Source organism: Taudactylus pleione, unplaced genomic scaffold (assembly GCF_031769625.1).
Source record: "Taudactylus pleione unplaced genomic scaffold, aTauple2 ptg001183l, whole genome shotgun sequence".
NCBI classification, from domain to species: domain Eukaryota; kingdom Metazoa; phylum Chordata; class Amphibia; order Anura; family Myobatrachidae; genus Taudactylus; species Taudactylus pleione.
The window spans coordinates 1384911-1412582 of record NW_028285584.1 but is presented as its reverse complement, the minus strand read 5'-3'; positions in this window follow the sequence as shown (position 1 = coordinate 1412582).

Genomic DNA, 27672 nt, shown 5'->3' with positions numbered 1-27672 from the left:
CAGAATCCTCCTCACCAACTTCCTCCTCAGCGCCAGATACACCAGTATCCTCATCCTGTTGTACTTCAACAGTGACATCTTCAATTTGCAGAACAGCAAGTGGACTGTGGGTGCTCCTTTCAGCACTTGCAGAGGGCGTGCAAATGGTGGAAAGAGCCACCTCTTCCCGTCCAGTGCTGGGAAGGTCAGGCATCGCAACCGCCACCACACTTGGACTCCTTGGGGATTTGTGATATCTTCTTAGAACGCACAGTTCTTCGCAGTCCTTTTGCCAGCTTAACTCGTTTGATTTTTTTAGCGGGATAAAGGCTTCCATCGTCATGTGAAGCTGAACCACTAGTCATGAACATAGGGAAAGACCTTAGCCGTTTCTTGCCACTTTGTCATTTGGGATTGTATATGCCCTCTACTATGACATTGGGCATCGGCCTTGGCAGACGACGTTGATGGCATGTTATCGTCTATGTCATGACTAGTGGCAGCAGCTTCAGCACTAGGAGGAAGTGGTTCTTGGTCTTTCCCTATTTTATTTTTATCGGAGAAAGTTTGGTCCCCCATTTATGTTATATTGATATATACGTGCGGCTAAGGCGCACACAAACACAGAAAATAATTTTATATTTTTGTTGGAGACTAGTGCACTTTGTGGGTTACACCACCTTTTAAGAAATAAGCCAGCCGGCTCTTTACTTATGGAACACAGGCGCACGCTTGGCGCTGCTCCTTTGTTGATGCACGTGCAGCTACAGTGCACACAGTTCACAAAGACAGAAAAAAAATAATTTTTTATTTTTTGTGGAGCGCACTTTGAGGGTTACACCACCCTTTAACAGACAGACGCACGCTTGGTGCTGCTGCTTTGAGGATGCACGAACAGTGCACACAATTCACAAACACAGAAGAAAATGTTTTGTTTTTTGTTGGAGTGCACTTTGAAGGTTACACCACCCTTTAACAGACAGACGCACGCTTGGCGCTGCTGCTTTGAGGATGCACGTACAGTGCAGACAATTCACAAACACAGAAGAAAATGTTTTTTTTTTGTTTGGAGTGCACTTTGGGGGTTACACCACCCTTTAACAGACAGACGCACGCTTGGCGCTGCTCCCTTGTTGATGCACGTGCAGCCACAGTGCACACAATTCACAAACACAGAAAATAATTTTTTATTTTGTTTGGAGTGCACTTTGGGGGTTACAGTACCCTTTAATGGTCAAACCAGCCGGCCCTTTACTTATGACACAGGCGCACGCTTGACGCTACTTTGTTGAATCACGTGCGGCTACTGTGCACACAATTCACAAACACAAAAAAAAAAAAATTATTATTTTTTTGGAGTGCACTTTGGGGGTTACAGCACCCTTTAATGGTCAAACCAGCCGGCCCTTTACTTATGACACAGGTGCACGTTTGACGCTACTTTGTTGAATCACGTGCGGCTACTGTGCACACAATTCACAAACACAAAAAAAAAAATTTTATTATTTTTTTGGAGTGCACTTTGGGGGTTACAGCACCCTTTAACGGTCAAGCCAGCCGGCCCTTTACTTATGACAGAGGCGCACACTTGACGCTACTTTGTTGATGCACGTGCGGCTACTGTGCACACAATTCACAAACACAAAAAAAAAAAAATATATTTTTTTTTGGAGTGCACTTTGGGGGTTACAGCACCCTTTAACGGTCAAGCCAGCCAGCCCTTTACTTATGACACAGGCACACGCTTGGCGCTACTTTGTTGATGCACGTGTGGCTTCTGCGCACACAATTCACAAACAGAAAATAATTTTTTATTTTGTTTGGAGTGCACTTTGGGGGTTACAGCACCCTTTAACGGTCAAGCCAGCCGGCCCTTTACTTATGACACAGGCGCACGCTTGGCTCTACTTTGTTGATGCACGTACGGCAACAGTGGACACTGGGCCTGATTCAGAGCCAGGCGCTCTGACAGAGCGCTCGCTCTGAATCAGGGCCAGCCCTCTGTTTTTTTAGAGCGGCCTCCGGGCCGCTCACATATCTGTGGGTGACCACCCATAGCTATAGCGAGTGCCCAGGAAGATGGTCGCGATGGTCAAGACCATCGAGACCACAGGGCTTGCGACGAGACCCTTATGGTATGGTCTCGTTGCCGCAAGCCCAATAGTGCTTTCGGCTCTAACAGAGCCGAAAGCACTCCCACTGACATCACTTGTGATGTCAGTGGGGCTGGCCCCAGACGGTAGGCGTTCCCATGGGAACGCCTCTGTCTGGGCAGCCACGCCCACGGCCCGCCCACCAAAGGGGTCGTGCTATCACTCAACATCGACAGCACGCCCCCTTTGGTATTAGACACGGAGCGTCGGCTTGGCCATCGCTATCCGGGTCTCGCACATACGCGCGATGGAGCCGGCTCCGTCGTACGCATGCGCACTGCGCCACCATCGACCCGCTTGCGAGCGCTCAACGCTAGCGAGCGGGTCTGAATCAGGCCCACAATTCACAAACACAGAAAATTATTTTTTATTTTGTTTGGAGTGCACTTTGGGGGTTACAGCACCCTTTAACGGACAAGCCAGCCGGCCTATTACTTATGGGACACAGGCGCACGCTTGGCGCTGCTCCTTTATTAGACATGGAGCGACGGCTTGGCCGTCGCTATCCGGGTCTCGTGCATGCGCACGACGGAGCCGGCTCCGTCGTTCGCATGCGCACTGGGCCACCATCGACCCACTTGCGAGCGCTCAATGCTCGCGAGCGGGTCTGAATCAGGCCCACAATTCACAAACACATAAAATTATTTTTTATTTTGTTTGGAGTGCACTTTGGGGGTTACAGCACCCTTTAACGGTCAAGCCAGCCGGCCCATTACTTATGGGACAAAGGCGCATGCTTGGCGCTGCTCCTTTGTTGATGCACGTGCAGCAACAGTGCACACAATTCACAAACACAGAAAATAATTTTTTATATTGTTTGGAGTGCACTTTGGGGGTTACAGCACCCTTTAACGGACAAGCCAGCCGGGCCTTGATTTATGACACAGGCGCACGCTTGGCGCTACTTTGTTGATGCATGTGCGGCTACTGCGCACACAACTCACAAACACAAAAGGAAAAAAAAATTTTTTTTTGGAGTGCACTTTGGGGGAGCACCCCTGATGCACAGATCACCCCCTGGACAACACTACAGCACCCCTCTAGGACTACAGCCTTTATGGTACACTGCACAACACAGTCCAGCCAGCCCCTATGACAGCAGCACAACACAGCCCAGCCAGCCCCTATGGACAACAGCAGCACAACACAGCCCAGTCAGCCCCTATGGACTGGGTGGTCACAGCCCCTATGGACAACAGCAGCACAACACAGCCCAGTCAGCCCCTATGGACTGAGTGGACACAGCCCCTATGGACAACAGCAGCACAACACAGCCCAGCCAACCCTAGCTCCTACCCTCCCTCTTCACTGTCCACAGCCGGAGTGAGAAATGGCACCGACGCGGGGACCTTTTATAGAATCCAAAACCCGCGAGATCTGGAAGGCGGGATGATGACGTTTTGCCTCGATTTCAGATCCGTCAGGCTGGAAAAGTCGAGCCTAACTCGGATACGTCTCGGATCGGGGGGGTTCGGATTTCAGAAATCCGAACCCGCTCACCCCTAATTAGTACAGGTATCTAACTAAGAGCCTGAGGGCCTGATTCAGAGCCGGACGCTCTGACAAGAGCGCTCGCTCTGAATCAGGGCCCTCCTACCTAAAATTGGAGCGGCCTCCTGGCCGCTCGCATAGCTGTGGGTAACCACCCACAGCTTATGCGAGCGGCCAAAAAGAAGGTCGCGATGGTCAAGACCATCGCGATTATCGGGCTTGCGGCGAGACCCTGCGGTAGGGTCTCGCTGCCGCAAGCCCAGGAGTGCCTTTGGCTCTATCAGAGCCAAAAGCACTCCCACTGACATCACTAGTGATGTCAGTGGGGCCGGACCCAGACGGTAGGCGTTCCCATGGGAACACCTCTGTCTGGGCAGCAACGCCCCCGGCACGCCCACCAAAGTGGGCGGTCTGTCACTCACCATCGACAGCACGCCCCCTTTGGTGCGAGACCCAAAGCGACGGTTGGCCGTCGCTATGCGGGTCTCGCGCATGCGCACTAGGTCACCATCGACCCGCTTGCGAGCGCTCAGCGCTCGCGAGCGGGTCTGAATCAGGCCCTGAGTCCGCTGAGGACGCAATTGCAAAGCCGCACACAGCAGATTTACACTTCTGTCCTTGCTAAAATGCAAATGCAGCAAGAGGAGCCTGACACCTCCGGCTGCATCTGCGTGATCCCGGCGCTGGTTGCGATGTTGGATGGCGCTGGCCAGCTGAGTAAGCCTGGGTCCATGGACGCAGATCCTGGCCTTGCCCCAATTTCTTTCAATCAGGCAGAGGCATAGCAGGGGCTGCGAGCGATCTTGCTTTAGTGAGACCCCTCTGGCCACCTATAATCACACTCATGAACTAGCAAATTTCGTATCATAATATTCAGTAATTAAGGGCCTGATTCTGATCCGGAATAGATTCCAATTGCATTTGTGATTTCACCTGCTCCACAAATGTGAATATATGCTAATGACTCAGAAGTATACCTGAGCATAGGGACGCCCACTGCTGCCTCCTCATATCCGTCCGACGACATGCAATAACGTAAACACCAGTAACATTGATGCAGATTGGGTGCCCAACGTCCTTCTGAGTAAGTCTGACCTGTCCCAAACAGAGCGGCTCTCCAAGCACGCAGAGGGCTCTCCAGCTGCGAACAAGATCCCATCAGCTAATATACAGTATGCACAACCAGAAGGCAGTGTTTCTGTAGCCCCCCCCCGTATCCTCCCCCAAAGGTCGACTCCTGTCAATCACTTTGCGAGTAAATCCACTTTGTGACCAAATTAGCAATTCAATCACTGTACGTGTGTACTGCGGCTTATACGTACGCGCAATGGTGGAAATCACCTAAGCTACATAAAACATCAACTTTGCGTCCGGATCAGGATCAAACCCTAAGTGCGATATTGGGCATAAAGGGCCTGATTCTGAGTTGCGGGCAATCACACCTGTTGATGGATCTAGTGACTTTTAGCGAACAGCGCACGCATTGGGGCCTCCATATACAACTTAGAGCAATTACGGGTGACTCAAATTGCATGGAGGTAAACATGGAGGCAATTTCTATAGCTAGTCACAGTCACATTGCCATGGAGTGTGCGTGAGTAATACACATCAGGGGGTATTTGGTAATTAGCACATGACTGGCATATGAGACTGAAGTGTACCGGTGGGCTACCTGACTGCTGTTGCACCTCCTAGTATCTGACTAGAACACAAAGCTGGGAGATGTAGTTGAACAATAACTGTTCTGCTGCAGAAAGACTGATTTTTGGATTAATAAACATCTAACTTTTCCCTTTTCACCATTTAGCTCCTGGCTTCCTGCCCGAGGATGGAGATCTAGATGGCCGGGGAGGAAGAGGCTGACGGCAGTGACCAGCGGATGACAAGGGGCCAACCAGGTGTGCGGATCCTGCCAGCTGCGGGAAAATGACATTCCAGCAACCGCCTGTGGGCAATCTGACACATTTTATGCCACTATGCTAGGCAAGTGGTTAAGGGGCACCCATGCAGATATTTCCTATGTATAGGGTCCCATGCAGATATTTCCTATGTCATAGGGCCCCATGTAGATATTTCCTATGTATAGGGCCCCATGCAGATATTTCCTATGTCATAGGGCCCCATGCAGATATTTCCTATGTATAGGGCCCCATGCAGATATTTCCTATGTCATAGGGCCCAATGCAGATATGTCCTATGTATAGGGCCCCATCTATATATTTCCTATATAGGGGCACCCATGTATATATTCCCTATATAGGGTACCCCATGTAGATAAAGGGCCCTATGTAGATATTTCCAATTTAAGAGGCCCTATGTGGATATTTCCTATATAAGGGGCCCCATGTAGATCTTTCACACTCATATTCAACTCAGTTTAACCTGTTTTGTCTATTAACACTGGGCCTGTTAGGAATAGAGTAAGATAGAGCCAGTGACTGTGCACCTTGGTAACACCATGCTGCACTGCAGGTGGGACAGGTGTAACATGTGCAGAGTCAGTAATGGTGCATACACACGGTCACATTTTCCTTCAGATCTGTACAATAACGATTTTAAAAATCGTTCATATGTGAAGGAAAATCGGACATATCTGACATGTTTGTCAGATGAACGATGAACGATGCGCGTTCCCGCTTGTCAGATAACGATATCTGATATCTGATGTGTTTGTAGTCAGATTTGGACGATTCCATTCATTTTAATGCTCTCAGAAATCGTTCAATCGTTCAAATCGTTTGTAAAATCTTTCAAATCGTTCATCTGACTGTGTGTATGCACTATTAGATTTGGGAGAGTTGTGTCCAAATTAAAAACTAAATTGCAGTGTAACAATAAAGCTGCCCAGCATTTGTGGGCCACATGCAAAAGCAGCCAGTATTTACACGGGTTCAAACCAGGCTCGCTATACAGTGTGAACGGGTAACCCGTGCCGATTTCATCTGGGTCCCGTTCACAGAATAGGAAGAGCTCACTCAGCACGTGGTGGTGGTGATGTCAGGAAAGCATCTATAAACTTCTAAATACGTATCGTAAACCAGTGGTCTCAAACCGGTAGCTTGCGGTCTTCATTTTGGTAGCTCCCCTAGCTGCAGTACTGCAGTGTCGATGCCACAGGGAAGCACGTCCGGTGATTTCCGCAGCCTCTACAGCAATCTCATAACATGGTTCCACCAACGCCGTCTACGCTATGGCAGAGCGATTGGCTCCCACCCAGCACTGACAGAAAATCACACAGCAGCCCTGCCTATATCTTTTGCTCCTTTACTGCACGTACCTCCGAGGAGCCCGTAATTAACATTGAAATGTGCCTGTAATTATTTTTTTTTTACAAACTACAACAATATCACCGTAATAATTAAATGCATTGTTATTTTCTATGAAACTTTTTTTTTCCATTTTCATTAAATGACCTTCAATTGTTCAGTTATCAGCCAGATTTTTTTTTTTATACAATTCTAGTAGCTCTTCAGGAGGTTTCATTTTTCTAAAGTAGCTCACACCTCAATTAAGGTTGGCGACCACTGTCCTAAACACATTACATGTCTGTGGGGCCAGATCACAAAGTCAAGCAGACTACAAAGTTTCCTAAATGTAGGGTTCCCTCAACAAAGATGAGCCAATGACCAAATATACGTTTTCAAGCTACACCATTAAAATAGAGTTTGAGACACTGTCAAGAGAACGGAAATGTGTTTAAGGTCTGATTGAATGCACCCGAACACGAGTGGTAATTGCCAGTCTATGTGTTATAGCTACAGATGTGGGAGAGCCTGGCTTCCACTCACCCCAGGAGACCTGCGCTAAGCTCTCTCCACGTCTGGGGGTTGTAGTGCACCGGAAACAATAAAATCATGCTCTAAAAGACCATGGGAAATATACTTATAGCAGCTACTTTAATCCCACCAGCGTCTGATTGGTTGTTATTGCATGAGCCAGTGCTTTCTATGCAGGCAATAAAGATAAATGGTCGGAGTGGCCGCAGCATAAGAGCAATTCTTACATAAATTTTGTTCAACTCTACATAAGACTATAATGAATATTGGGCACAATAATAGTGACACAGGTGCTTGTTACAATAGGTACAATAACAAAATAATTCTGGAATAAAAGAGAGGGGGAGGGAAATAACCGACACACCCAACCTTCCAGTCATTCCTAAATTCCAGGCCCAGAAAATAAAGACGTTCTCCTTACAGAGCTATTACTGCACCTTCCCTGGAGTTGATGTCACCCTGCTTTGGAACCTGGGTAAAAGCCCCCAGACCTCTCACAGCTGCCCTATCCCAGCAGATTATGACACAACATAAATAATAGATTCAAACAGAATTTTATTTATAATTGTCTCTAACTATAGACAAATGCTGCAGCTGTGCGACACGGGAAGCAGTCACTTTGGTGGCAGGAACTAGGCTTCAGCCGTGGGATACAGGTGGTCTTCAGTTAGGCTGTGGAAGCACCTACCCCAGATGTATTTATGAAAGTCAGCTGTGGGATACGGGAGGACTTGATTGGACTTCTACTCCCTCAACCACAGAGTAGCTCTAATTCAGGTGTGTGGGAGGTGGTGGGATACAGGAAACCTTCCCCCTAAGGGCACCTCTGGTCTTCAGTTTGGGAGCCGGAGCATCAGATGTCCTTCTTGGCTTCAGCGCCTGGAGACGGGAGGGTTTCGGATTTAAGGCAGGAGCTGGTCCAGATATTTTGCTCAGGTTCATCCATGGCAATATCGGCAATTTAGTAACGAGCAGTGGAGACGCTGGTAGTTTGCCCAGGCTTGCCCAGCTACAGCCATCATCGGCTGAGTCTCTAGATGGCTGTGCTTTGATGCCGTGCCTTTGTGCAGGGCACTGTTCCTGCCAGCCCACGTTAGACGGCTGTTTGGAGGCTGAGTTGTGTAACAGCCTGGCGCAGATTCTATTTTCTGCCTTCTTTTTATAGCCATAGAAGTCCTCACCTAGGCTATATGGCTTTCTAGGTGAGACATGTTTCCCCTCTACCTGTATCTCCTGCATGGTGGCATATAGACTTGTACAGCTGTCCGGCCTGGAAGAAAATGGACTTGTTGATGCAGAGCTACATGCTGGGCTCCTCGATGGAGGGAGATGGGAGAGTTTCACATCTGAAGCATTATACACTGGTCCAAATGTATTTCTTAGATTCATCTGTGGCAATAACGGCAATTTAGTAATGAGCAGTGGACATGCTGGTGGTTTGCCCAGTGTTGCCCTACTACAGCCATCACCAGCAGAGTCTCTAGATGGCTGTGCTTTGATGCCGTGTCTTGGTGCAGAGCACTGTTCCTGCCGGCTCACATTAGATGACTGTTTGGAGGCTGAGTTAGGTAACAGCCTGGTGTAGATTCTATTTGCTGCCTGCTCTGTATAGTCATAGAGGTCCTCACCTAGGCTATATGGCTTTCTAGGTTTCTCCTCTCCATGTGTGTCCTTCATGGTGGCATATGGACTTGTTCTGCAGCTGTCCTGGCTGGATGAAAATAATGTGGAGCTACAAGCTGGGCTCCTTGATGGTATAGAACCACGACTATACGTGGCCAATTCTCTCATTTCTCTGGGAAATTGTAAATAATTCACTGACAAAAACCTCTGTTGCTCTGTAGGCTTACAGGCAGACAGTGGTACAGAATTGCCAGCCAGCAGGGTTCTAAACAGTCATCTGACAATGCCCTTTATGACATAACACTGCTTACAGTGTTACAGGTTCTGATGTCACCACTTATGCCTTAAAGGGCCAGTGACACGCTAAATTGTGTTTGTATATAATGTTTTTTATATATAGGGTAATATAGGTTTAGGAACACTTCAGCTGACATTAAAGTGCAGTAGATTGGCATTGCCCAGGTTAGTCCTGTACAATCTAGCTGGTGTTGTCTCTACCCCTTGAAAGCCCTTCCACCATCACTGAGGCCACACTGAGAGGCTTCCACCAGAAAGCAATCACAATAAACATACTGGATAAATTCTCTTATACAATGTGTCAGTGGCGGCTGAGTGACCCTGAGTCACTGCTTATAAGGAGGATGATTCATGCACCTTGTCCCTGGTCAGATATCATTCATATAGTAACACACCTGTGGAGATCTCAGTGGCTGCCTGTATTCCTGCACCTATATAGCTAACGGCATTAATGACAAGTACAGAACATAATTGGGTATTGTGGTGACCAGTGTGTTTGGAGAAGTGTTGGCAATGGATTGCCTGTATAAATCGACACTTGATATATTCTGGGGGAGATATATCATGCCTGGGAGAGTAGTAAAGTGAGGAGTGATAACCAGACTGAATACACAGACATGTAGCACTAGACTAGTGTACAGTAGACCAGGGTACTTATATCTGGTCATACATTGCATCTGCAGACACTTTCTACTAGAATCTGTGTTTCTCAAACTCCGTCCTTAGGACCCTCAACAGTTCATATTTTCCAGACCACCTGTGGTTCTTTTAAAATGTGTCAGTTAGTAATGAGTACACCTGTGCACCAGCGAGGTGGCCTGGAAAACATGATCTGTTAGGGATCCTGAGGACGGAGTATGAGAACCACTGCTCTAGAACGAACCAAGATGAATTAGGGGTAGATTTACTAACGAGCGGTTTGTAAAAGCCAACGATCATCAGTGCCTTTGGCTCAGTTTTAAAAGGGCAGTAGAAATAAATGCCAGACAAGCCTTGTTTAGCGTTTATCACTCAGTGTGTGAGGGGCTGGATGCTCAGTGTATAAGGCCATAGACTAGTCATGTGTATTGATGCATTACTCTCCATGCACTATGATACGTCTGATTCTCCGATTTGAATTATCTATTCAGAAATTGTATTAATTTTTTTAACAAATTCAGATCACTTATTTAATTTCAGAATCAATTAAGTCAATTCACCCAACAGTAGTTACAGTGCAGCCCAGGTCACGGGACCAGCAAGCAGAGGAGTACCTGGCGCATCCTATAGACACTCCGGGTGACTTTACAAGCTGTAGGGTTAGGGGACATTCCTGCCGCCTCTACAGGCTGCATTGTGCCATGTCAGGCACTCTGCAAACCAAATGCAGGTGTCATGGAGCAGCGATGCTGACACTCCCCTGTGCCCTGGGCGTAAGCACCTCTCACACATCCCTAGTTACTGCCCTGAAGGTGAAGATATGGTGCCATGCCCCTGAATCTGTTGTCACTTTGTATCTATCCCTTCGCTGCTTATCTGTCTTTACAGTAAAGGTGCCCATCAACTTGTAGATGCGGGGACGACAGCACGATTACGATATAGTAATTGTGCCATCGTCTGCCTAGGGGTGAAATGTATACACTGAACCTTCAGACGTTTAGTGTATGCACATCAATCATCCCCGAACTTGGGCAACCTGACGACGGTCGTCGGGTTGACCGTCATGTTCGGGCGATGATAGATATCAGAAACGACCAGCGGGTGCGCGCCACGCTGGTCGTTTTAGACATTTAAATGCCCGATGTGCAGCCTATAACTGAGCGATTGTACGATTACGATGTTGCAATCGTGCAATCGCTCAGTATTATCGGCAAGTGGATGGGCACCTTAAGTCCCTTCCTGAGATTCAGCTCGGTTTCGTCTATTGCGATAACTCACTGGGATGCTGACCCCACAACCAGTGGTAATTAAGGCCTCACTCAGATTACTGTCTGGACCCTGTAAGACCAGAATGTATGTAACTATGGCTTCTCCTTCAAACAATCGATGGTCGGTCTAGAATATCCGGTTACTATCATATTTCTTTTTCACACAGCGCCAACATATTTTGTAGAGATGTATAATCAGAGAACATTATTCAGGCACATACGTTTCTGCTCCAGTGGAGCTTACACTCTAATTTCCCATAGGCATAAATGGTATATATAGTCAGGACCAATTCATTTAATGTCAAATAATTTACCAGTATGAGAGGAAATGGGAGTTCCTGGAAAGAACTCACACGAATGCTGGGAACACATACAAATCAGGCAGAGACCTGAAGGACTCTCAGACCATAAGTAACAAAATTCTCTGGTCTGATGAGACAAAGATTGAACTCTTTGGCGTGAATGCCAGGCGTTATGTTTGGAGGAAACCAGGCACCGCTCACCATCAGGCCAATACCATCCATATAGTGAAATCATGGTGGTGGCAGCATCATGCTGTGGGGATGTTTTTCAGTGGCAGGAACTGGGAGACTAGCCAGGATAGAGGGAAAGATGAATGCAGCAATGTACAGAGACATCCTGGATGAAAACCTGCTACAGAGCACTCTTGACCTCAGACTGGGGCAATCTTTCAGCAGGACAATGACCCTAAGCACACTGCCAAGATATCAAAGGAGTGTCTTCAGGACAACTCTGTGAAATTTTTGGAGTGGCCCAGCCAGAGCCCAGACTTGAATCTGATTGAACATCTCTGGAGAGATCTGAAAATGGCTGTGCACTGACGCTTCCCAACCAACCTGGTGGAGCTTGAGAGGTGCTGCAAAGAGGAATGGGCGATACTGCCCAAAGATAGGTGTGCCAAGCTTGTGGCATCATATTCAAAAAGACCTAAAGCTGTAATTGCTGCCAAAGGTGTGTGAACAAAGTATTGAGCAAAGGCTGTGAATACTTATGTACATGTTATTTGTTAGGTTTTCTAATTAAATTTGCAAAAATCTAAAAAAAACTTTTTACACGTTGTCATTATGGGGTATTGTGTGTAGAATTTTGAGGACAAAAACAAATTTATTCAATTTTTGAATAAGGCTTTAACATAACAAAATGTGGAAAAAGTGAAGCGCTGTGAATAGTTTTCGGATGTACTGTATATGATAATATATGTGAGGTAAATGTTGAAGAATAGGATAGAGAGGGCATGTGACATGAGGGCTTACACTCTAGAGCAGCGGTTCCCAAACTCAGTTCTCAAGGCACCCTAACGGTTCAGGTTTTATGGGTATCCATAATTGAGCTCAGATGGTTAAATCAAAAGACTGATGTACTAATTAAGTCACCTATACCCAAGCATGGTTATCCTTAAAACCTGGACCGTCAGGGTGCCTTGAGGACTCAGGGCCTGATTCAGACCCGGACTCTAAGCCGCGATCGCTCGCCATGGGCGATAGTTGCCCGTCTGCGCATACGCATGCAGCAATATGCGCATGTGCGAGTCACTCACTGCGATCGGGAAACGTGCGCTCAAAGTACACAGACTGGTCGCTACTTTGAGTGACAGTGCAGTTTGTGGGTGGTACTGGGAAGGTGCTTGTGAGAGTGGTGCTGCGAACGCAAGCATGTTTGGGCGTCAAAACGGCATTTAATAGGCATCCAAAATTAGCATGGAAGGGTCATTGTACAGATCACCTGGGTGTATTTCAGCCTGGAGTGCTTGCGGCGGGGTAGGGTCTACCTCAAGGGCTGCGTGCAGCTCCGATGGCTCTCAATGTTACTGATTAATCATACACTTCCTGGAGATGACGTGTGCTGAGAAAGAAAAGTGGGCATCTTTAGACCGGTGTGCGTTCGTTCTGCCAACGCTCTCTATGACATAGAGGGCGTCCTTAAGCCACTCTGTGGGATCGCGGAATTTGCATACCCGGCCCCTGACGGCTGCGAAAGTGCACTTCGTTGCGTCCGGGTCTGAATCGCCCCCTGAGTTTGGGAACCTCTGCTCTAGAGGGAAAGGGCAATGCTGAGATAATAGGAACTAGTGGGACATCAAGTGTACATTGGGAAAGTAGCATAGCATACTTGCCTACTTTTCATTTTGGGCGGTGATGGGGGCGGGGCCGGTTGCTTCATGTCATTAAGCCCCGCCTCTTGTGGTAAATTGTCACAAATAGCGCCTATTTAAACGGGGCAGGGCCAAATAACGTGATTCTTGTGATTCTGCATTAAGCCCCGCCCCCTACATGGAAAATTCTACAGATTTTGCCCACTTCACTAGGAAGTGGGCAGGAATGCGGGAGAAGTGCCTACTCTCCTGGGAGTGTGGGGAATTGGCATTCCTCTGTGTGGTGGTATTTCCTCTCCTGTCAATCAAAGTGGGTGGTCCTGATACCCCCAGGGGTTTGGCCAGCCACCAGAGAGGGACTTGGCCAACCATTAGAGAGGAATGCAAAAAACAGGGCACCTTTATAAAGGAGGGGATGGGTGTGTCAGGACCACCCACTTTAATTGGCAGAAGAGGAAATCTTTGTGCAGTTTCCACAGAAACAAACCAAGAACCCAAAATCATCCATGATCCTGTTTCACCAAGTTACTGACCCCTAGACGAGAAGGTGAGGCCCTAAGGCAGTGGCGACCACCGGGGACTTTCCCTTTACACCTGTGGGCCAGTCCGACCCTGACCATATGTGTGGAGCAGAACGGCAGAAGAGACTTTAATGTTGAGGGTGTATAGAGTAAATTGGATTGTGGAGAGTGGTGGCAGTCAGTGCAGTAGAAGGACAGACTGTAGTTGGGAATCTGCTTGCAGGACCAAGGAGAGTTCGATACTGTAGGTATTGAGGTTAACGTGAGGCGCTGATGATGAGCTCAGGTTTGGACATGGTGAGCTTTAGGTAGTGCTGGCATATCCATGTGGGGTTGGCATAGAAGCGAGTGGACATAGGATAAAGAATAGGGGAGTGTCATGATTGGTGTCTGCGAGTTACCTGTCTCAGGTGGTGATCGGGTTTCAACGGAGGCCGGCATGACTGAAATCACAGATAATGTAAATAGCTCTATTTACAAGACTTGGGTAGCAGTGAAAACTGCCTTTGATGATAAATGACAGGAACTGGAGGGACCGGACTGGGGCCGGCAGGAAGACTTGTTGAATTGAACTGATGAACTGAGAACTTGACTGTGGACTGGAACAACGTGGACTGAACTGATGAGCTTGGAACTTGACTCTGGACTGGAACAACGTGGACTGAACTGATGAACTGAGAACTTGACTCTGGACTGGAACAACGTGGACTGAACTGATGAGCTTGGAACTTGACTCTGGACTGGAACAACGTGGACTGAACTGATGAGCTTGGAACTTGACTCAGGACTGGAATGTGACAATGGCTGAAGGGAAGTCAGGTAATGCTGAGACGAGGGCTAAACAGGGTAATCTGGAATTACTATGACAAGGGCTAGAACTCAGGTGCAGGCTGGATTGGATAACAGGGAATAACAGGTTTCAGGAAGGAATGGGTAGGTTTGGGAATTTTAGGTTCAGGGAGGGAATAGGTAGGTAACAGGGGCAGGAGTTGATCCACAGCAGGAAGCAAGGCAGGGTAACACGATGCAGATTTACAGAGTGCCAGGGACCAACCAGGAGTAGGACTAGCAGCAGAGCACAGGCCAGGTATTCTGTAACAGGACGTCTGGATGCCAGGTATTACTGTAGCAGGTTTTCGGGATGCACCAGGGGTTGCTATAAGCAGGCTTACTGGATTGCCAGGTTTGGCTGTAACAGGTTTTCTGGAAGCACCGGTGGTTGCTGCCAGCAGATTTACTGGATTGCCAGGTACAGCTGAAACAGGTTTTCTGGATAGCGCCAGGGATTGCTGTAGCAGGTTTCAGGGAAATACTTGAATGCAGAAATAGCATGAACCATTCACCACGGGAAGACGAGATGTTCAGGCCCAGAATGCTATCAGGAGAGGATATATATACCATGGGTCTGGCAGCAATTGGTGGATACGGACAGGTGGTCTGGTAGTAGCATTCTGAGTGGTGGAAGGCACAACATGCAGAGGGAGTATTCATCTCTGCAGCTCTGAGAATCAGAACCACACCTGTGATTCCAATCAGGGCTAGCAGTGCTCACAGACAGAGGAGAGGCCATGTGCAATAAACAGCAAATCCTCCAGGCAAATTACACACACAGATCCATGGGGGAGCTGACAGGGGTAAGTCCCAAGGCAAAAAGGTGACAACTAGACAGGGTCGTGACAGAGAGAAGTCAGGGGAGCAGAGGTAGATTTAGGTGTTGTCTGCATATAGGGGGTAGTGTAGACTGGGGCTAATTCAGAAGTGGACGGAGAAGCGGCTGCGTCTATTGGGTGTCGTCTGTCATTATGCAAATGCCACTACAACCTTCCCTGGTGTACATCCGTGCGTCCATATGTGCAAGGACTGAGATGCTCACAGTCAGTGGCCGTAGGTACTGAAATAGCGATTGGTGCAGCATAGTGCCCTTCCATCGGTTGCATCATCCAAACTTATACCAGTTCTATGGCAGGTGCCGGTTCCCCGTCCAAGTATGGCCTCCTGTGTCAGCGGACGAACTCCTGTGTAAACAACCACTTTCACTTTCGGCCATGACATCTCCGTGCGTCTGTTTAGCTATCTCAAAGACTTACCTGGGGGCTGGTGTCCATGCGATCCTCAGGGTGGCCTGATGTGACACCAGAGGTGCTCTGCCACTAGGCAGCAGGCCAGGTTGTTACAAGTCACGGTCATGACTTGTCTCCCTCGAGCAGATTACCCAGTCAGGACGGGGTTACTTCAGTTTCCCCTGTTGCTAGGCAATCGGCATGCCTCAGGAAGTGACGTGCCATCCACAGTACAGCGTGATTGGTGATTCCTCCTATTTGTACACACTGGACTTTTGCCGTCTCGCCGACTATAGCGTTCTTGAGGGTTCCCCCGGCTTGGCTGCATGGTCAGCGTTCTGTTCCTCCTCGTGGTGAAGATTCTGGTTTTCCTGCAGTGGCTTCCGTGCTGTCTCCAGCTCTCCAGCCTCTCCTACGTCTTCCTAGCTGCACCAATACCACCGTGCTACCATCGGCTCTCAAAGCCGCAGCATCTACTACCAACTCTCTACCATCGGCTTTTGCCGCACCATTGGCACGTTAGCCGCATCAGCAGCTTCCGTGCTGTCTCCGGCTCTCCAGCCTCTCCTATGGCTTCCTAACCGAACCAATACCACTGTGCTGCCATTGGCTCCCAAAGCCGCAGCATCTACTACCATCTATCTACCAGTGGCTATAGCTGCATCATCGGCACACAAACCACATCATCGACACATTTGACGTACCATCGGTTTTCAAAGCCGCAGCATCTACTACCAACTAACAGTGGCTATAGCCGCATCATCGGCACATTTGCTGCACCATCGGCTCTCAAAGCCGCAGCATCTACTACCAACTATCTACCAGTGGCTATAGCCGCATCATCGACACACAAGCCGCACCATCGGCACATTTGCCACTCCATTGGCACACAAGTCGCACCTCTCAAATACACCATTGATTCTTCCTGTTCCAACTCTTTCCCTCATCACAAGATTCCTACTGTCACTCCTGTAAGCTGCTACTACTTCGAGCAGTAAGTCCAGACGGCCGCCTAAGTACCGGTGAGCTACTACCTCTAAAGGAACAACAGGCGGTTGTTAGTGGCGGAAGACCTCGTAGCCCGAGTTCTAGATGGCTTACTAGGAGTGGTCACTGGAATTCATAACATAGGTATCTGGATGAGCACCAGTCGCAGGAGAATGCAGAAGCTATGATGGGACTCTTCTTCCTGCCACCCAGTCTCTCCATCAAGTAAGCAATGTGTTGTCCTCCGATAAGGTAATGCCAGTGGGGGGGAGGGGATCTGAGCCAAGCACTCAGGAAACCCGCTGATTAAATCAGCACTGTACCCTACAGCCGTGGCCAAAAGTTTTGAGAATGACACAAGTATTGGTTTTCACAAAGTTTGCTGCTTCAATGTTTTTAGACCTTTTTGTCAGATGTTACTAATGTATACTGAAGTAAAATTACAAGCATTTCATAAGTGTCAAAGGCTTTTATTGACAATTACATTAAGTTTATGCAAAGAGTCAATATTTGCAGTGTTGACCCATCTTTTTCAAGACCTCTGCAATTCGCCCTGGCATGCTGTCAATCAACTTCTGGGCCACATACTGACTGATGGCCGCCCATTCTTTCCTAATCAATGCTTGGAGTTTGTCAGAATTTGTGGGTTATTTGTCCTCCCGCCTCTTGAGGATTGACCACAAGTTCTCAATTGGATTAAGGTCTGGGGAGTTTCCTGGTCATGGACTCAAAATTTCGATGTTTTGTTCCCCGAGCCACTTAGTTATCACTGTTGCTTTATGGCAAGGTGCTCCATCATGCTGGAAAAGGCATTGTTCCTCACCACACTATTCTTGGATGGTTGGGAGAAGTTGCTCTTGGAGGATGTTTTGGTGCCATTCTTTATTCATGGCTGTGTTCTTAGGCAAAATTGTGAGTGAGCCCACTCCCTTGGCTGAGAAGCAACCCCACATATGAATGGTCTCAGGATGCTTTACTTGGGCAATATAGCAAAATAATCGGTAACATCGGACCCATAAGCACAGTTAAGACAGGTCAGATCTCACTCAGGAATTGCTAACTTCAGCACGTGCTATGAGGCCTTAGGCTGCGTATGGTATTGCAGTGGATAATTTATGCATGGCCCTGCAACGTCGTTGCAACGCACTGACATGCCTGCATTCGCCTGACCACTCCCCGTCACCACCAACAAATGGCACTTCATGTCACTCTATGTGCTCTGGGTCTGCGTAGCCTCTGCAGTTCCCATCGCAAATGTTAGTTCGTGCACTGCGATGCATACGCATGCATAATGCGAATTATTCGACCCATTGCATTTCAATTTTAACTAAAAAGAGCCTTTCAATTTCTGATGCCCCTAATTTATAACGAAATTTTAATACATGTTCCTATAACTGTTCTTTCTTTCTGGGGCCTAAATGGAAGGCTGGGCTGGATTTTACTAGCTCAGCACCTTCTAGGATATGCTGGTGTTCTGGATTTAGAACTTAGGACCCTATTAGTACTAGGGGTGTGCACCGTCCACTTTTTGTGTTTTGGTTTTGGATCTTTCTTCGTGTTTTGGATCTGGATTGGTTTTGCCAAAACCACCCTTCCGTGTTTTGGGTTCTGGGTTTTGTGTTTTGGATCTGTATTTTTTTTTTTAAAAAGCATAAAAACAGCTAAAATCACAGAATTTGTGGGTTTTTCTGCTCCTATGCTATTATTAACCTCAATAACCTTAATTTCCACTCATTTCCAGTCTATTCTGAACACCTCACACCTCACAATAGTGTTTTTATGTCCAAAAGGTTGCACCGAGGTAGCTGGATGACTATGCTAAGAAACAAGAGTGGGCGGCGCAAACACGTGGCCCATCTAGGAGTGACACCGCAGTGTCAGACAGGATGGCAGTTTGAAAAACTAGGCCCCAAACAGCACATAATGCAAAGAAAAAAAAGAGGTGCAAGATGGAATTGTCCTTCGGCCCTCCCACCCACCCTTATGTTGTATAAACAGGACATGCACACAGGGTCTGCCACACGACTGCGGCTGAAATTATTGGTTCGTTTGGGCCCCCACAAAACAAGCTGGCAATTAATCTGTCCCTGCACAAACTGGCTCTACGGAGGCAAGATGTCGTCCTCATCCTCCTCATCCACCGATTCCTCACCCTCTTCAGTGTTGTGTACATCCTCATCCTCACAGAGTATTAATTCGTCCCCGCTGGAATCCACCACCACAGGTCTCCCTGGAAGAGTTGATAATTCATTTTTAGGAACATCATCTCCACATTTTGTGGAAGCAACCTCCTACGCCTTTCGCTGACAAGGTGCCCGGCTGCACTAAACACTCTTTCGGTGTACACACTGGAGGGGGGGCAACTCAGGTAAAATAGAGCCAGTTTGTACAGGGGCCTCCAAATTGCCTCTTTTTCCTGCCAGTACAGGTACGGACTGTCTGACATGCCTACTTGGATGCTGTCACCGATGTAATCCTCCACCATTCTGTCAATGGTGACAGTATCATATGCAGTGACATACATGTCAGAAATTGTTGCCAGGTCCTTCAGTCCGGACCAGATGTCCAAACTTGGTCCTGCCTGCCCTGCATCACCGCCAGCGGGTTGCTTAGGATACCTAAGTTTTTCCTGGCAGCCCCAGTTGCGGGAGAAAATGAAGAAGGAGCTGTTGACGTGTCATGTTCCGCTTCAGCTGACAGCGTTTTCACCAGCAGGTCTTTGCACCTCTGCAGGCTTGTGTCGGCCGGAAAGAGAGACACCACATAGGCTTTAAACCTAGGATTGAGCACGGTGGCCATCATGTAGTGGTCTGATTTCAACAGATTGACCACCCTGGAATCCTGGCAAAGCGAATGAAGGGCTTCATCCACAAGTCCCACATGCCGAGCGGAATCGCTCCATCTTAGCTCCTTCTTCACTTTCTCCAGCTGCTTCTGCAAGCCTTATGAGGGGAATGACCTGACTCAAGCTGGCAGTGTCTGAACTGACTTCACGTGTGGCAAGTTTGAAGGGCTGGAGAACCTTGCACAACACGGAAATCATTCTCCACTGTGCTTGAGTCAGGTGCATACCCCCTCCTTTGCCTATGTCATAGGTGGATGTATAGGCTTGAATGGCCTTTTGCTGCTCCTCCATCTTCTGAAGCATATAGAGGGTTGAGTTCCACCACGTCACAACCTCTTGCTTCAGGTGATGGCGGGGCAGGTTCAAGAGTGTTTGCTGGCGCTCCAGTCTTCGGCACGCAGTCGCTGAATGGCGAAAGTGGGCAGAAATTTTTCGGGCCACCCAAAGCATCTCCTAAATGCCCCTGTCGCTTTTCAGAAAATTCTGCACCACCAAATTTATTGTGCGAGCAAAACATGGGACGTGCTGGAATTTGCCCAGATGTAATGCCCGCACAATATTGGTGGCGTTGTCAGATATCACAAATCCCCAGGAGAGTCTAAGTGGGGTAAGCCACTGGGCGATGATTTCCCTCAGTTTCTCTAAGAGGTTGTTGGCGGTGTGCCTCTTACTGAAACCGGTGATACACAGCGTAGCCTGCCTTGGAACGAGCTGGCGTTTCTGAGATGCTCCTACTGGTGATGCTGCTGTTGCTGCTGCGTAAGGTGGTACATCTACCCAGTGGGCTGTCACAGTCATATAGTCCTTAGTCTGCCCTGTTCCACTTGTCCACATGTCCGTGGTTAAGTGGACATTGGGTACAACCGCATTTTTCAGGACACTGAGGACACTTTTTTTGACGTTTCTGTACAGTCTCGGTATCGCCTGCCTAGTGAAGTGGAATCTAGACGGGACTTGGAACCGGGGACACACTACCTCCATCAATTGTCTAAATCTCACTGCACTAATGGCGGATACCGGACACACATCTAACACCAACATAGCAGTCAAGGCCTCAGTTATACGTTTTGCTTCAGGATGACTGCTGTCGTACTTCATCCTCCTTGCTAAGGACTGTTGGAGGGTCAATTGTTTAGTAAAAGTAGTGGTGTTCCTACTTCCTCTCTGGGATGATGAATGACTCCCAGCAGCAGCGGCAGCAGTAGGTGTAGCAATGCAGGATCCTCTGGAGGAATCCCGGATAGGAGAGTCAGTCATGCCAGTGACATGGCCTGCAGGACTACTTCCGATCCTGACTAAGGAGGAAATTGATGAGGAGGGAGTTGACGGTTTGGTTTGCAGACGCTTGGATACAGGACGAAGGGATTTAGGTGTCCCTGGACTGCTTACGGTCTTAGCCAAAGTTTCTGAACTTGACAGTAACTTTTTATGAATGCGCTGCAGGTGACGTATAAGGGAGGATGTTTCTAGGTGGTTAACGTCCCTACCCCTACTTATTTCACCTTTACATATGGTACGTATGGCAAGACAGTTGTCCGGATTTGGATAGAAATATTGCCAGACCAAAGAGGTGGAATGTTTGGTCTTCTGCCCAGGCATGACCGTGATGGGCTTTTTTGATCCCACGGACAACAACTGTTTCCCATGGAGCCTGATTTAAATAAACCACATCACCATCAGAATCCTCCTCACCAACTTCCTCCTCAGCGCCAGCTACACCAGTATCCTCATCCTGTTGTACTTCAACAGTGACATCTTCAATTTGCATATCAGCAAGTGGACTGTGGGTGCTCCTTTCAGCACTTGCAGGGGGCGTGCAAATGGTGGAAAGAGCCACCTCTTCCCGTCCAGTGCTGGGAAGGTCAGGCATCGCAACCGCCACCACACTTGGACTCCTTGGGGATTTGTGATATCTTCTTAGAACGCACAGTTCTTCGCAGTCCTTTTGCCAGCTTAACTCGTTTGATTTTTTTAGCGGGATAAGGGCTTCCATCGTCATGTGAAGCTGGACCACTAGTCATGAACATAGGGAAAGACCTTAGCCGTTCCTTGCCACTCTGTGTCGTAAATGGCATATTGGCAAGTTTACGTTTCTCCTCAGATGATTTAAATGTTTTTTTGTACGGTCATTTTCCTGAACTTTGTCATTTGGGATTGTATATGCCCTCTACTATGACATTGGGCATCGGCCTTGGCAGACAACGTTGATGGCATGTTATCGTCTATGTCATGACTAGTGGCAGCAGCTTCAGCACTAGGAGGAAGTGGTTCTTGGTCTTTCTCTATTTTATTTTTTATCGGAGAAAGTTTGGTCCTCCATTTATGTTATATTGATATATACGTGCGGCTAAGGCGCACACAAACACAGAAAATAATTTTTTATTTTTGTTGGAGACTACTGCACTTTGTGGGTTACACCACCCTTTAAGAAATAAGCCAGCCGGCTCTTTACTTATGGGACACATGCGCACGCTTGGCGCTGCTCCTTTGTTGATGCACATGTAGCTACAGTGCACACAATTCACAAAGACAGAAAAAAATATATATTTTATTTTTTGTGGAGCGCACTTTGAGGGTTACACCACCCTTTAACAGACAGACGCACGCTTGGCGCTGCTGCTTTGAGGATGCACGTACAGTGCACACAATTCACAAACACAGAAGAAATTATTTTTTTTTGTTGGCGTGCACTTTGGGGGTTACACCACCCTTTAACAGACAGACGCACGCTTGGCGCTGCTGCTGTGAGGATGCACGTGCAGCCACAGTGCACACAATTCACAAACACAGAAAATTATTTTTTATTTTGTTTGGAGTGCACTTTGGGGGTTACAGCACCCTTTAACGGTCAAGCCAGCTGGCCCTTTACTTATGACACAGGCACACGCTTGTCGTTACTTTGTTGATGCACGTGCGGCTACTGCGCACACAACTCACAAACACAAAAAAAATAAAAATATTTTTTTGGAGTGCACTTTTGGGGAGCACCCCTGATGCACAGATCACACCCTGGACAACACTACAGCACCCCTCTAGGACTACAGCCTTTATGGGACACTGCACAACACAGTCCAGCAGCCCCTATGACAGCAGCACAACACAGCCCAGCCAGCCCCTATGGACAACAGTAGCACAACACAGCCCAGTCAGCCCCTATGGACTGAGTGGTCACAGCCCCTGTGGACAACAGCAGCATAACAGAGCCCAGTCAGTCCCTATGGACTGAGTGGAGACAGCCCCTATGGACAACAGAAGCACAACACAGCCCAGCCAGCCCTAGCTCCTACCCTCCCTCTTCACTGTCCACAGCCGGAGTGAGAAATGGCGCCGACGCGGGGACCTTTTATAGAATCCAAAACCCGCGAGATCCGGAAGGCGGGATGATGACGTTTTGCCTCGATTTCAGATCCGAGTCAGGCGGGAAAAGTCGAGCCTGACTTGGATACGACTCGGATCGGGGGGATTCGGATTTCAGAAATCCGAACCCGCTCACCCCTAATTAGTACAGGTATCTAACTAAGAGCCTGAGGGCCTGATTCAGAGCCGGACGCTCTGACAAAAGCGCTTGCTCTGAATCAGGGCCCTCCTACCTAAAAAAGATGGTCGTGATGGTCAAGACCATCGCGACCATCGGGCTTGCGACAAGACCCTGCGGTAGGGTCTCGCTGCCGCAAGCCCAGGAGTGCCTTTGGCTCTATCAGAGCCAATAGCACTCCCACTGACATCACTATGGGAACACCTCCGTCTCGCCAGCAAAGCCCCCGGCACGCCCACCAAAGTGGGCGTTCTGTCACTCAGCATCGACAGCACTCCCCCTTTGGTGCGAGACCCATAGTGACGGCTGGCCATCGCTATGCGGGTCTCGCGCATGCGCACTAGGTCACCATCGGCCCACTTGCGAGCGCTCGCGAGCGGGTCTGAATCAGGCCCTGAGTCCGCTGAGGACGCAATTGCAAAGCCGCACACAGCAGATTTACACTTCTGTCCTTGCTAAAATGCAAATGCAGCAAGAGGAGCCTGACACCTCCGGCTGCATCTGCGTGATCCCGGCGCTGGTCGCGATGTTGGATGGTGCTGGCCAGCTGAGTAAGCCTGGGTCCATGGACGCAGATCCTGGCCTTGCCACTCGCACCCCCATTTCTGTCAATCAGGCAGAGGCATAGCAGGGGCTGCGAGCGATCTTGCTTTAGTGAGACCCCTCTGGCCACCTATAATCACACTCATGAACTAGCAAATTTCGTATCATAATATTCAGTAATTAAGGGCCTGATTCTGATCCGGACTAGATTCCAATTGCATTTGTGATTTCACCTGCTCCACAAATGTGAATATATGCTAATGACTCAGAAGTTTACCTGAGCATAGGGACGCCCACTGCTGCCTCCTCATATCCGTCCGACGACATGCAATAACGTAACACCAGTAACATTGATGCAGATTGGGTGCCCAACGTCCTTCTGAGTAAGTCTGACCTGTCCCAAACAGAGCGGCTCTCCAAGCATGCAGAGGGCTCTCCAGCTGCGAACAAGATCCCATCAGCTAATATACAGTATGCACAACCAGAAGGCAGTGTTTCTGTAGCCCCCCCCGTATCCTCCCCCAAAGGTCGACTCCTGTCAATCACTTTGCGAGTAAATCCACTTTGTGACCAAATTAGCAATTCAATCACTGTGCGTGTGTACTGCGGCTTATACGCACGCGCAATGGTGGAAATCGCCTAATCTACATAAAACATCAACTTTGCGTCCGGATCAGGATCAAACCCTAAGTACGATATTGGGCACAAAGGGCCTGATTCTGAGTTGTGTGCAATCACACCTGTTGATGGATCTAGTGACTTTTAGCGAACAGCGCAATCATTGGGGCCTGCATACACAACTTAGAGCAATTACGGGTGACTCAAATTGCATGGAGGTAAACATTGAGGCAATTTCTATAGCTAGTCACAGTCACATTGCCATGGAGTGAGCGTGAGTAATACACATCAGGGGGTATTTGGTAAATAGCACATGACTGGCATATGAGACTGAAGTGTACCGGTGGGCTACCTGACTGTTGTTGCACCTCTTAGTAACTGACTAGAACACAAAGCTAGGAGATGTAGTTCAACAATAACTGTTCTGCTGCAGAAAGACTGATTTTTGGATTAATAAACATCTAACTTTCCCCTTTTCACCATTTAGCTCCTGGCTTCCTGCCCGAGGATGGAGATCTAGATGGCCGGGGAGGAAGAGGCTAACGGCAGTGACCAGAGGACGACAAGGGGCCAACCAGGTGTGCGGAGCCTGCCAGCTGCGGGAAAATGACCTTCCAGCAACCGCCTGTGGGCAATCTGACACATTTTATGCCACTACGCCAGGCAAGTGGTTAAGGAGCACCCATGCAGATATTTCCTATGTATAGGACCCCATGCAGATATTTCCTATGTCATAGGGCCCCATGCAGATATTTCCTATATAGGGTCACCCATGCAGATATTTCCTATGTATAGGGCCCCATGCAGATATTTCCTATGTATAGGGCCCCATGCAGATATTTCCTTTGTCATAGGGCCCCATGCAGATATTTCGTATGTATAGGTCCCCATGCAGATATTTCCTATGTCATAGGGCCCCATGCAGATATTTCCTATGTATAGGGCCCCATGTATATATTTCCTATATAGGGGAACCCATGTATATATTCCCTATATAGGGTACCCCATGTAGATAAAGGGCCCTATGTAGATGTTTACAATTTAAGGGGCCCTATGTGGATATTTCCTATATAAGGGGCCCCATGTAGATCTTTCACACTCATATTCAACTCAGTTTAACCTGTTTTGTCTATTAACACTGGGCCTGTGTTAGGAATAGAGTAAGATAGAGCCAGTGACTGTGCACCTTGGTAACACCATGCTGCACTGCAGGTGGGACAGGTGTAACATGTTCAGAGTCAGTAATGGTGCATACACACGGTCACATTTTCCTTCAGATCTGTACAATAACGATTTTAAAAAACGTTCATATCTAAAGGAAAATCTGACATATCTGACATGTTTGTCAGATGAACGATGCGCGTTCCCGCTTGTCAGATAACGATATCTGACATCTGATGTGTTTGCAGTCAGATTTGGACGATTCCATTCATTTTAATGCAGTCAGAAATCGTTCAAATCGTTCATCTGACTGTGTGTATGCACTATTAGTTTTGGGAGAGTTGTGTCCAAATTAAAAACTAAATTGCAGTCTAACAATAAAGCTGTCCAGCATTTGTGGGTCACATGCAAAAGCAGCCAATATTTACACGGGTTCAACCCGGCTCGCTATACAGTGTGAACGGGTAACCAGTGTCGATTCGATCTGGGTCCCGTTCACAGAATAGGAAGAGCTGGCTCAGCACGTGGTGGTGGTGATGTCAGGAAAGCATCTCTAAACTTCTAAATACGTAACCTAAACCAGTGGTCTCCAATCGGTAGCTCGCGGTCTTCATTTTGGTAGCTCACCTAGCTGCAGTACTGCAGTGTCGATGCCATGGTTGGAGCCACAGGGAAGCACGTCCGGTGATTTCCGCAGCCTCTACAGCAATCGCATAACATGGTTCCACCAACACCGTCTACGCTATGGCAGAGCGATTGGCTCCCACCCAGCCCTGCCAGAAAATCACACAGCAGTCCTGCCTATATCTTTTGCTTCTCTACTGCACGTTCCCTCGAGGAGCCAGTAATTAACTTTGACATGTGCCTGTAATTAATTTTTTCTACAAACGACAACAATATCACCGTAATAATTAAATGCATTGTTGTTTTCTATGAAACATTTTTTTTTCCATTTTCATTAAATGGCCTTCAATTGTTCGGTTATTAGCCAGATTTTTTTTTCTACAATTTTAGTCGCTCTTCAGGTTTAATATTTCTAAAGTAGCTCACACCTCAATTAAGGTTGGCGACCACTGTCCTAAACACATTACATGTCTGTGGGGCCAGATCACAAAGTCAAGCAGACTACAAAGTTTCCTAAATGTAGGGTTCCCTCAACAAAGATGAGCCAATGACCAAATATATGTTTTCAAGCTACACCATTAAAATAGAGTTTGAGACACTTTCAAGAGAACGGAAATGTGTTTAAGGTCTGATTGAACACAAGAACACGAGTGGTAATTGCCAGTCTATGTGATATAGCTACAGATGTGGGAGAGCCCGGCTTCCACTCACCCCAGGAGACCTGCGCTAAGCTCTCTCCACGTCTGGGGGTTGTAGTGCACCAGAAACAATAAAATCATGCTCTAAAAGACCATGGGAAGTATATTTATAGCAGCTACTTTAATCCCACCAGGGTCTGATTGGTTGTTATTGCATGAGCCAGTGCTTTCTATGCAGGCAATACAGATAAATGGTCGGAGTGGCCGCAGCATAAGAGCAATTCTTACATAAATTTTGATCAACTCTACATAAGACCATAATGAATATTTGGCACAATATTAGTGGTACAGGTGCTTGTTTATACAGTACAGGTACAATAACACAATAATACTGGAATAAAGAGAGGGGGAGGGAAATAACCGACCCACCCAACCTTCCAGTCATTCCTAAGTTCCAGGCCCAGAAAATAAAGACGTTCTCCTCACAGAGATATTACTGCACCTTCCCTGGAGTTGATGTCACCCTGCTTTGGAACCTGGGTAAAAGCCCCCAGACCTCTCATAGCTGCCCTATCCCAGCAGATTATGACACAACATAAATAATAGATTCAAACAGAATTTTATTTATAATTGTCTCTAACTACAGGTAATTGTTGTAGCTGTGCGACATGGGAAGCAGTCACTGTGGTGGGAGGAACTAGGCTTCAGCCGTGGGATACAGCTGGTCTTCAGTTAGGCTGGGGAAGCACCTACCCCAGATGTGTTTACGAGAGTCAGCTGTGGGATACGGGAGGGCTTGAT